The sequence below is a fragment of the Mus caroli genome, chromosome 3 (assembly GCF_900094665.2).
Source record: "Mus caroli chromosome 3, CAROLI_EIJ_v1.1, whole genome shotgun sequence".
Lineage (NCBI taxonomy): Eukaryota > Metazoa > Chordata > Mammalia > Rodentia > Muridae > Mus > Mus caroli.
Genome location: NC_034572.1, coordinates 46,376,766 through 46,389,153, shown reverse-complemented (window position 1 = coordinate 46,389,153; position 12,388 = coordinate 46,376,766). Strand labels below are relative to the sequence as shown.

The 12,388-nt window shown below is 43.0% G+C and overlaps 1 long non-coding RNA gene across 1 annotated transcript in view; it reads right to left on the bottom strand.

The window, feature by feature from the left end:
* The window catches only part of LOC110290594, a 36,870-nt gene extending 26,338 nt beyond the window's left edge, over positions 1 to 10,532 (bottom strand). Inside the window, exon 1 of the long non-coding RNA XR_002377464.1 lies at positions 10,400 to 10,532. This is a non-coding gene — a long non-coding RNA (uncharacterized LOC110290594). The remainder of the gene's footprint in view (positions 1 to 10,399) is intronic.
* Positions 10,533 to 12,388: the final 1,856 nt, after the last annotated feature.

Below are 12,388 nucleotides of genomic sequence, written 5' to 3'. Positions count from 1 at the left end.
CATCTCCCACAAGATGTAAGTGATTGAATGAAAAAAAAACCCCGTGTCTCGAAAAACAAAAAAAAAAAAAAAAAAAAGAATTGTAGATAAGAATTCTTAGCCCAAGTATACAGGTATAGATAAGAATTCTTCACTTTTAACTATCTCTTAAATCTGACTACACACAAATACATGCACGTGCACACAACTATAACTGCAGCAAATAGTTATTTTGTCTTTGTTATATGTTAGGCTCTAAGTTAAATACCTGAAGCTTCTCAGGTAAGCCTCACCATCTTATACATTTCTGATAACTAATTATAATTATTCATTTATAGTTGTTACCAATCTGTGGTTTTATTTATAATTTAGACCAAACAATATAAATTATCAATAATTTGTTTGTGATTGTTATTTATTTATAATTATTATAAATTTATATTTTTGATAAAGACCCATCTACTTATATGTTATGGTTGAAAAATGGTACCTAGCTAGGAGGCATTAGAGCAGAGACAAATCCAGTCATGGTTTGCCTCCTAAACAAATAAGACCAACTCCGACATCGCCTGTCTTAACCCTTGTGTTCATGAAACATTAGCTCTCGGTACTACCGTTATTATTGTTGTAGTGTTCATCTCATTAAAATCACAATATTCATCTGTGGCTCCAGAGAAACTTGATTATTTCATAATCTAGCATCTTTTAACATGGCTACCAATAAACCCAGAACCATCCATTTAAGTTAGTGATTGATAGACACAAGTTCTCAAATTATTCATGGGCTTTGTTCAGTGCCACTCTTACAAGTTATTTGTTCAGTGAAAACACATTTTAACACTAAAATGATGTTTTAAAAATGAGCATATCACAAAAAAATTCACATACAGTTGAAATCGTAAACTCTAAGCCCATTATAATTTACAGCAGCAGCTTTTGCCTACACATTCTTCTCTCTTGAACTCTGTTCAGAACTAAATACAGCCATGTCATCACTGGAGCCCATCTGTTCTGAAGGCATGTGTTCTTGATGTCCTATAATTCTTTTTATATACATTTTTTTATTAAAATAGAGCTAATGGATTCTTGTTTACAACTCAACCCGAGCACACCCATAATAAACACATCATGGCTGAGTGAAAATGCTTAGTGGTGAGATGTTAGGGAAGCCTACATCCTGGGGTGGAAAAGGTAGAAGAATGCTGGGAGAGAGGCTGAATGGGATTCCAGACCAGTGGTTCTCAACCTTCCTAATGCAGGGGCCCTTGTACTGTGGTCATCCCCAACCATACAATGATTTCACTGTTACCTCGCAACTCTAAGCTAGCTATTGTTAGAAATTGTAATGTAAACAGCTGATGTGCAGGATATCTGACTAGTGACCCCTGTGAAAGAGGGTCACGACCCACCAGTTGAGAACCAGGGCTCTAGGGCATGTTTTTTCATTTTCCACTCCTAAGACAAATTGCCTAAGAAAACTGACAGTCAGGAGAAAAGGACAGTTGGGGTTCTCACAGCTGCAGAAGTCTCATTGGATATCACTTGACACCATGACTATGAGTGAGGCAGAGCACCCTGCAAGAGAGCAGGCAGTAGACCAGAGCCTTGCACCTCAGACAAGAGAGAGACAGAGACAGACAGAGAGAGACAAACACACAGAGAGATAGACAGACACAGACAGACAGACAGACAGACAGACAGAGACGGGGGGGGCACAAAGATAAGATGAACCCTTCAAAGGGCCCTCCATTCTGTAATCTGTTTTCCTCAACCAGAGCTATGTAATGGATTGTGGTTAGCAGCCTCCTGATCCAGTCACCTCACACAGTTCCACCTGATTTCAGCTTCTAATATATGAACCCTGAAGGGATCCTTTGTAGTCTAACAATAATATGGGGTTAAGCTGAACATCAGTAAGAGAACTCCCCTTTTTTATGAGTACAGAGAGAAAGCAGGTTGAATTTGTGGTGATCCTGAAATTTGTAATATGGATGAAGAATTAGCCTGGTATTACAGACCTGTGGCACAACAGCCTGAAGCAAGGAGATGAAAAGGTGAAGGGCAGCCTAGGCTACAGTTTAAGGCTATCCCCTGTCATTCAGCAAGGTCCTGTCTCAAAATAAAAAGTAAAAAAGACTGGGGCTGTAGCTTAGTGACAGAGCATTTGCCCGATACACATAAAACCCTGAATTCAAGCCTCAACATTTCAAAGAAGGAGGAAGAGGAGGAAGGAAGAAGGAAAAGGAGGAGGAAAGAAAATCATGATATAACTATGTTAACCAAGAAACATGGATACCTCCCTATCACCAAAGTTAGTGAGAAAAGTACTCGAGAACTTAATGAAGATGAAGAGGTTATTAACACTTCCCAGAGTCTCTCTACTAATCTCTAGCTTTAAAGTGTATGTGCTGTCTAGTTTTATGTCAACTTGACACAAGCTAAAGTCATCTGAAAGGAGGGAACCCCATTTGAGAAACTGCCTCCATAAGATCAATCTATTATAGGGCATTTTCTTAATTAATGACCGGTGGGGAAGGGCCGAGCCCATTGTGAGTAGGGCCACCCCTGGGCTGGTGGTCCTGGGTTCTATAAGAAACCAGGCTGAGTAAGCCATGGGGAGCAAGCCAGTAAGCAGCACCCCTCCATGGCCTCTGCATCAGCTCCCACCTTCAGGTTCCTGCCCAGCTTGAGTTCCTGTCCTGACTTCCTTAAGTGATAAACTACAAAGCTGAAGTTTAAGCAAAAAAAAAAAAAAAAAAAAATGGTGTTACATCACAGTAATAGCAGAGAACATTTGTCCATGACTTGAAGAGGAACTCTTCCAGCACAGAGAAGTGCCCTGCACTGGGAGTTGGCTCAGGCCATAAAAGTATTACTGCACCACCTGGATAACCTTAGGCTCACTAAATTGATGGTTGCCAACATCTACTTATGTTCTTCCCCAGGGCCTCAGAGAAAGAGAGCTAATTTTAATTTCTACTCCTCGATTGTCCTCAGTGGAAATAACAGCCTCTTGCTGCAACTAGCCCATGTTTAACTGACAGGTCTGGGCCTGAGTGGTGACTGATGGAGGAAACATTCTCTCTTCTTCCCAGGGGTCCCCTAAGTGTTTCAGGCTCCAGGCACTCACTAGGAGCTAAACTTCCACATACTTCTTAGACCAAATGCCTTAAAAACTAATTCACACACAAAATTCTTCACATTACCGTTTCTAGCTTTGTTAATTAATGTTCACCCTAAATGGGAAAGATGTTTGTCTCCTTCCATTGGTGGATGGACGCCCGTCAAACTGTTACACACTCGTGCAGTAGAAATAATGAGCAACACAAGAGGAACCGATGATCAGTACATAGATTTACTTCATGTGTGCTAAGCTAAATGGAATGAGGCAGACACAAGAGCCTCCACACTGTGTGACTACACATTAAGGGGACACAGAAAAGGCAGAAATCCAGCAAGGAGTTAGCAGTGGTTAGAAGAAAGTTGTCGCAAATCTTGTCTTAAAAGGGAATAGGGGCTTGGGGAATGAAATGGGACTGTTCTGTTATTTGACCATGGCAAATGGTGACACAATTATATATCTGCTAAAGTTTAGAGATCTGGATATAAAGAAGAATACATTTAGTATATATAAACTGCTTAGTAAGTATGACTGACAAATTTTTAATTGGTCTTTTTTTTTTTTTTTTTTTTTTTTTTTTTTTTAGTGAAAGAAAAGGTCTGAATGACTGAGATTATATTGTTACTCTTAACCCTTGTGGTGGTTTGAGTATGCTTGGCCAAGGGAGTGGCATTGTTAGGAACTGTGACCTTGTTGGAGGAAGTGTGTCGTGTGCGAGTGGGCTTTGAGACCCTCCTCCTAGCTGCCTGGGTGACAGTCTGCTTCTGGCTTCCTTTGGATGAAGATGTAGATCTCTCAGATCCTCCAGCACCATGCCTGCCTGGACACTACCATGCTTCCCACCATGATGATAATGGACTGGACCCCAGAACCTGTAAGTCAGTCCCAGTTAAATGTTGTCCTTTATAGGAATTGTCTTGGAGCTGGAGAGATGGCTTAGCTCTTAAAGAATAGGCTCACAACCAAATATATAAAAGTTGCCATGATCATGATGTCTCTTCACAATGGAAACCCTTACTAAGACACCCCTATAAGTATTTAGGTGGCTGTTTTCAAGTGGGAATGATTATATTGTTAACTGAACAGGAAGTCAGTACTGGCCATGTGACCCAGCAAGGCAGGCTGATAGATGTTCTAGGGATACAGACAGCACTCTAAACTGGATCTCTAGAAGTCGTGAATGGTGTACATTGGAATGTTAAAGAGATAGGTAAGATGGAAACTAACCAGTGCCATGGGTGGAGATCCTCGTGGGCAAAGGGCAGATATCTGAATGTTCTGGGAGTAAAAGGATACAGCAACATCTAGTTTCTCAGTGTTCCGCGTGATTGGCCTTTTAAAGAACTTTCTAATTAGGATTACGTCCCTGTAGTTAGGAATATGACTTGGCCAGATAGCATCAAAGACTGGACTGGATGGAAGGCTTCTGAGGTTGCCCTTGTTCATCTGGTATTTAGATGGCACTGCAACTCATCTCCCTTCCATTGAGTCTGACACTAGAACAAAATAACCAGTTGTGTGTGTGTGTGAGAGAGAGAAAGAGAGAGAGAGAGAGAGAGAGAGAGAGAGAGAGAGAGAGAGAGAGAGAGAGAGAGAGAGTGTGTTTCTATAAAGGCAAACATTGGGATAAATGGTAAATTTCTGAAAAAAAGAATAAACAGAGAAAATATAGTTGATTTTTTTTAATTAAACTAGAATGGTCAGGTTGGATGACATAAAACCAAACATCTGATTCACAATGGATTGCTCTAGGGAGGCAATGGGGTACTTGGCCCAAACAGTGAAACTATTTAGATATTTGGAATTTTTAGGTGACTTGCCCAATATTCCTCAAATGTGTTGAAGCATGGAATACAGGGTTAGTGAAGGTGGATTGAACATGGAAGTGGGGATAGCCATGTGCTGTGTATATTCACATTGTAGCCCACTCCAAGTTTCTCTTCTTAGGTACACCACTATGTGTCAGAGACACAGAATAAAAGACAGATGTGGGCCAGGCATGGTGGCACATGCCTTTAATCCCAACACTCGGGAGACAGAGGCAGGCGGATCTCTGAGTTCGAGGCCAACCTGGTCTACAGAGTGAGTTCCAGGACAGCCAGGGCTACACAGANAAACTCTGTCTCANAAAACCAAAAAAAAAAAAAAAAAGACAGATGTGGCTTACATTTGCCCACATTGTCCCTGTTATCCAATACTATAGACACACACACACACACACACACACACACAACACACACACACGAACAAGACCGTGAAGACATGAGGAAGTTGGACATCACACAAGCACTTCAGGGTCTCACAGAGTTCTGTTGGTGGCTATTAAAGCCTCTAGATTTTTCCCATAGGAAAGAATGAACAATCAATCAAATGTCACACGCATCCTCCTGGTGTGACAGACCCCACTGCTGTATTGCACAAGAAGTACAGGTCATGTCATGTTTTGGGTTGGCATAGGAACAGTCTTGGAAACTTTCAGAGCCGCAGGGTCAGAATGTCAGGACATTTACAGTGGAGGAAATGCTTGCAGTGACTGCTGATAAGTCAGTCAGACCGTCTCTCCTCTCTCTCGCTGGCACACTGCCTAAGAGTCTAGTGTGGTTCTGGGATACTTGCACAAAACATATGGCACCTTCTCCACACACCTCCGTTTGAACCCCTTCCAATGTTCCGCAGTGCCTACAGGAAAAACTACGGGCCCAGGAGCATGGGGAGGGGGGCTAGTGAAGGTGGAGGGAGCATGGGAGTGGGGATAGCCATGTGCTGTGTATATTCACATTGCAGCCTATGCCCAGTTCCTCTTCTTAGGTACACCGCTATGTGTCAGAGAGACAGAATAAAGGACAGATGTGGCTTACATCTGCCCATATTGTCCCTGTTATTCTATGCCTGCACCTCTCCTAGCCCCCACACTTGCTTACTCCGAAAACCTCAACTTTGCCTATCATCCACATAATGAGTGCAAGAGAGAGAGAGACGCAATGGGACTTCTGGATGCCAAGAGCCTTAGAGAATGCCAGCCACACTCTCAATTGTGTGTCTCAGTTTTTGAAAGCCTCCGATACCTCCAATAAGTGGCTGGCTTTTTCAAGTACATTTTAAATTAGATTACATTTTTAAAAAAATCTTTTGTTGTTTCTGTTTGGTTGGCTTGGGTTTGGGGGAGCTGGATTGCTTGTTTTATTGTGTTTCTTCCTCCTCTTTCTTCTTCCTCCTCCTCCTCTTTCTTCCCCCTCCTCCTCTTTCTTCTTCTTCCTCCTCCTCCTCCTCCTCCTCCTCTTCTTCTTCTTCTTCTTCTTCTTCTTCTTCTTCTTCTTCTTCTTCTTCTTCTTCTTCTTCTTCTTCTTCTTCTTCTTCTTCTTCTTCCTTAGGCTAGCAACCTTCCTTTCTTAGCATCCTGGCTACAGGGATCGCAGTCACATAGCACAGATGACTGTGTCTTAAAGTATGATTTTTTTTTCTGTCATTCCTTCAGGCTACTCTTGTGAGGAACATAAGCTTTTCTTAGGACATTTTCCATCGATGCCATTATTGTCTTTTGCATCTCCATGAGATGAGTGTAGAAACGGTGAGTCCCAGGGCTAGGCCTCGTTGAGCAGAGACCTCTCTCTAAGTCCCAGGGGAACCTGCCATCATGGCCTCTCCTGGAAAGACTTCCAGGGTGAAAACAAAGGCTTCTCTGGGTCAAAATTCCTTCTACATAAGAGGCAATTGTCCAGCTCACCCGAACACAGAAGTAAGTAGGACCAGGTAAGAGATGTGCTTCCTGGTGTTTTAATCTTTCATAGCACTGGGTTCTATGTGAACAACAGGAGGCAAGCACATGAACTCTGTAAGAAACACAGCAGCCCAATTGCCTTCATGACCCGATTTTCATCCTGTTCTCAAGAAACAGCAATTTAGCAACTTAACCTGTGGGCCTGTCTGTGCCTTGACTGCTTGTTGCAAGGGCAGAACAGTAAGAATTTCTTGACTTGATCCAAATCTGATTGACAGAATTAAAAGCACAATCGATTCTGCAGAAAAGAAGGGCCAGGACTGTGCATGGAATCTCCAAAACTGTAATGGGATCTGTGACCACAGTCTCTTCAGGGCATTTGACTCCCGGGGGGATTGAAGAGTGTGCAGTGGAACGCTGCAGTGACTGTTTCCATGAAAATGCATAAAACCTCCATACATGCTTTCTATTTTAGAGCGTATCAGACTGACAGTAGTTATTCTTTTGTTCTGTTTTCCCAGGTCAGAGAAAAAAAATATAGACCTAAATTCCAAAGGTGATTAACAAACGAATGTCCCTTAGTTCTGTGATTTTAAGCCCTCTGGGGAGAGATTCAGAGGCCTAAGTGAATAACAAGTAATAGTATCTTTCCATCTCATTGGCAGATCAAACGGTGTTTGCTTTTTAGAAATTGGTTTAGCTTTCCAGTAAGGTTATCATACACACGTTCCAGGGCCTCTGATTAGACAGCCCAGGCAGCAACAGGGCAACCAAAGCAAATGTGCATCTGTCTGGGACACGGGGACAGCTATGTAGAGTAGAGAAAGGCAAATAAACACAGGAAAACAAGGAACAGCAAGGCTTAGGACATAGCCAGCCACTGCAACTCTGTCACACTTGGTCCTAAGCTATTACACTGCTAGAGAGAGGGGTCAAGGGCTTCCCAGCATCACTGGGTTCAGGAAAAGGGTAGAAGGGTTTTTTTTTTTTTAATCACTTCTAACCTACTTTGCAAATCAGGTTAAGTTTAAGAAATCTCTCTTCATGGAAGAGGATGAGGAAGACAAAGAAAAAGCGGTCCTGTTCTATAGCTGTCTCAACCAAACACTCGCCATGGGAGGCTCCTGGGGAGGGCGAATGCAGACGGCCTACACCGCTTCACTTCCCTGCTTTGCTGTCAATTTGTTTTGGTTTTGATTTTCTTTTTTTCTTTTCTTTGTCCAGGGTATGGAAAACATGAGAATATTCACCTGTATTTTCCTTTGCAAATCTGAATTAACAGTCCAACAGTCCGTTTCTTACAATGCAGAAGGAACAGCAAGTAGGCAGCAAGCCGATCGGACTAGAAGCCCACTAGTTTGGTAGAACTGAGGGTCCTGGGACACCCCTTGCATGGTAACCCTGGAGAAGAACAAATTCCCAAACAAGTCCCAAAGAGGTTCTGTGGCAGAGCACTCTTCCCGTCCAGCCATTGGCTCCAATGGAGTCACTCCCTTTAGTTACATATGATTTTTAGCCCATGTAGGGAGGTGGAAGAAGGGAGAGATCTTTTCTCCTGCTTCAGTTCTCAAGGCCAGAGGCTCTTCCTTGGCCAACTCAGAACAGACACAGCTGGCCAAGTTCTCACTAGATGTCACCTTGTCCTCCCACTAGGGACAGGCTGGGCTCACAAAGCAGAGGCTTTAAGGTCCTCAGTCAACCCTGCTTCACGATTGGATCAGCAGAGTTTGTTTGACCAGCATATCGTCTGACTAAATCTTAAGCCAACTGCACCGGGACCCCTGGGGTTGGAGTCTAGGACTGTGTTTAGTTGGACTGTGTGCTCATATTTAAAACAGCCATCCTAGAACTAAGCCAGAAAAGCCAGACTGAACTGGCATCCCTGATGTACCTATAACTGATGAGAGGGCAAGGTTTACATTCAGTGTATGGAATTGAAGTGTTGTATAGCAACTGAAACAATGGATAACCATCACTTTCTCACCCCATTGGTGCACTCTCTGCAAGGCAACTAGTTTACAGGCCATTGGGCTAAATCCAGGCCCTGGTTAATGTCACTCCCCCTAACCTCCAAAAGAGCCTAGAAGGTCTTTCCAGCCTGAACAGGAGAAAGACAAAAAAAGCAAATGCCATGTTCTCCAGGAGGAATATATCTCATCACCCACTGACCCATATCGGGATAATTCATCCTGCAGAATAAAGGCATCCATAGTCTCTGAAGAATGCGATCCAGTGCCGCCACTCCCTGCTTCTCCTCCTGGCCCCAGTCACCCTCACACACTTTTCATTTACCCCTAGAAAAGCAGGAATCGGATCCTGAAGAGAGCAGGTGTCTTCCCCAATGCCAACCCCATGAGGTAAATGACACCCCCATCTTATCCACCCACCCTACACGCCCCAGGCAGGTCCCTTGCTCTCTGCCCTCCTGGATAAACCTGGTTCAAGGTTGCCCAGCAGCCTGGTGTTCCAGCTTTTCGAAACAGTGATGGATTCATTTCAAATCAGGGGCGACCGAACTGGGAGCTCAGGTGCTGCAGAAATGGCAGGTGGTTGGAGCTGACTTGACAGCAATTAAATGTACAAATCTTTGATTAGGCTCCCAGGCATGGAGTCATTAGCAGCCCAGAAGGGACCAGCTTGCTTTCCTCCGCCTCATTAGCTGTTTCACCGATGTTACTTTAAAAAGCACTGGGGTGGGGGTGGAGAAACCTCTCTGGTACAGATGAGGGAAGTTGAGTGACAAACAGGTCACCGCTGTTTCTGCAGTGTGGTCCCTGACCTGAGAGTGCACATCTGCTGGACTGTGAAATAGGCCCACGCCTGACTCAGTTGACTCTGTCAAGTCTTTGTTTAGGGGGAGCACTCCTCTGGGGTTCAGAGTCCCAGACTACAGAGAAGCTAGTGTACTTCTCTGCAGTTTTTCTGGTTGACAACTAGGTTTGGGGTTCAAAGTCCACATCTGCCTTATTATCCTGCACAGCCTGGCTCTCTCCACCATTCACACTCAGTTATCGTAGGTGTGCTGGGTGGTATTGGAGCATAAGAGACGGCCAGAAACAACTGTGCACATTAAGTAATCTCTCCGACAGACAGCATTAAAACAGAGACCGTGTCTCACAAACTCATGTGCAACTCTGCGTGGCTTTTGATTTGATATGAAAATCACTCATTCCAAATTTGTTTATATTGCTCTCAGTCTGTCAGTCCCTGGATTAATACTTGCAAAGCTCTGAAAATGTTTATCGCCAATGATGAACCTCACGTTAATTTGCATGGGAAAGCTATGGTGAAGGATACCCTCCAATTTTTCATTTAGACTCTATCATAAGGAAGCGTCAAGCATCCCTTTCCTGGTTTGTTTATTTGACCAACAGCTGTCCTGGTTCTGCTTTGTTTGCGTATCGTTTTATCAATAAATATAAAAAGGATGAAATGATGGAGAAAATATGCCAGCATATGATCTGATGAATATCTTATGTGTCTTAACTCACGCAACCCCACAGGGACTCTTTAAGACAGATCTCTTTACTATTTCCACTTTAGTTGTAAGAGAGAAGAAGCACAGAGCAAGTTTAACTTACCTACAGCCACACTGTAGTAGACAGTTGAAATTCAGCCTACTGGCCACAAACACCATCACCTATCATTTCAGCACAGCACAAGTTAAAGGCAGAGCTGGCAAGATGGCTCAGCAGAGGAAGGGACTTGCTGTTCAAACCTGGTCACCTGCGTTTGGCCTCTAGATTCTACACACAGGTGGAAAAGGGAAGTACTTCACAAAGCTGTCTTAAAACTCTCTCTCTCTCTCTCTCTCTCTCTCATGAGCATGGTAAGGAGAAAAAATTTATGAGAATTATTATTTGCCTATGGAAATTAATTCACACTGGAAATGATGCTTGATCCAGGTTTTGGATTACAAATGAAGAAGCCACGGCTTTCAATGTAACAAGAGACTTGACAGTCAGTTTCTATAAACCTGTAAACGTTTGCCAAACTAACTTCCTATACGTTTAGATAACTTCTGAACAAGTGTCCTTCAAACATTATTGAAATAAAAAACTTTGAATTTAAAGTTATCCCATAAAATATTTGTCATAAAATAAAACTTTATAAATAAAAGAAGGAGACTGTATGGTAGAGTTTTTTTTTTTAAACAAAGGCATCAAATATATGAGAACCTTGGAAAAACTTGAAGACGGATTCTATTAGTTAGATTGGAACTAAGGGAATTTTGAGTGCTGATTGAAGTTTTGGGTAGAGATGTAGGGCAAGAGAGAAGTCAAAGGAAGGGGAAGGTAAGGGCAGGCCATGGAAGAGCAGAGAGCAAACGTGATCAAATGAACTCCAGCAAAGCCAATGTGAGATGCTGTCAGAAGGTCAAATTGAACTTAAATATGAAGACCATTCAGCCAGAGAGTATAGTTAATTCTACAAAACTGCTAAAGGTTTTAGGAGTGGGAGATTAACATTAACATGATTTATGAAAAACATGGAAGGCAACAGAGAAATACAATCAAATCAGTACAATGAAAGGGAGGGATTATTCTTTTTAAAAAGAATAACAACTTACCGCGTAGTTTTTATCTAGTTCAAATACGCTGAGAAGAAGAATTCCTTTGTCAACTGTATTGTGTTCTATAGAGGTATTGCTGTCTTTAACAACATACCCTTGTGAGTGATCTTTTGTACAAAATCGGGGTGACACCCTTGCCTATGTGGACATCAGATGGGACAGGCCACCAACAGAGTTATATAGCTCGCAGTTGACAAAGAGGAGGAGCTTTCCCAAGACATCTGTCAGAGCAACCCAGAGAGCATGCTCAGATTTCCTTGGCGTCCTGATGATGTGTCATGCATCTAGAGTGACTGGGCTCCCCTCTGTCAACTGCACCGAGGGGCAGCTCTAGCCAGGGAGAAGAAATAATTGTCGCTTCTGTGCTGCCAGCAACTCAAACAGATGGCCAGGTAGCACCTTGTTCACTGTGTTCTGAAACTTCCCAACAGCCCACTAACTTCCCTTAGACCATTTCCTGCTTCTTTAGAAAACAACCCATATATTCTGACCTCACATTTGACAGCTAACTGGGTTCACATCCCACCATATATTCCAAAACTTGCTTGTTTCATGATACCCCTGTTCTTTCTGATCATTTCCACTGAGTTGGAAGGCCTTGCCTCTGCAGGCCTGGGTAAAAGTGTACTCCTTTGATAACAGTACATAAGATCTTTGCTGCCTCCCTGGTCCCTGGGGAAATGTTCAATTGCTATGGGAGGTCTCCAGTGATTTGGGGGTTCCCAAAACTTTAAGCTGATACATAACCCCGGGGCAAAGAGAAGACAATTAAAGATACAGGTTTTCATAATTGTGATTTGGAGCTAAAATGAAAATGGGGTCTTAGCCAGTTAAACAATAATGATTAGAAGACACATAATTTTTTCTGAGGTCATCCCCCACCCCACCCCACCCCCGCCCCACCATGAGCCTTTCAGGGATAAACAAGAAGGCAGAAAGATCACCGTTAGCATCGGGATCCTGTGTCCCTGGTTGTTCCTTGAAAGTAGGGTTTGCC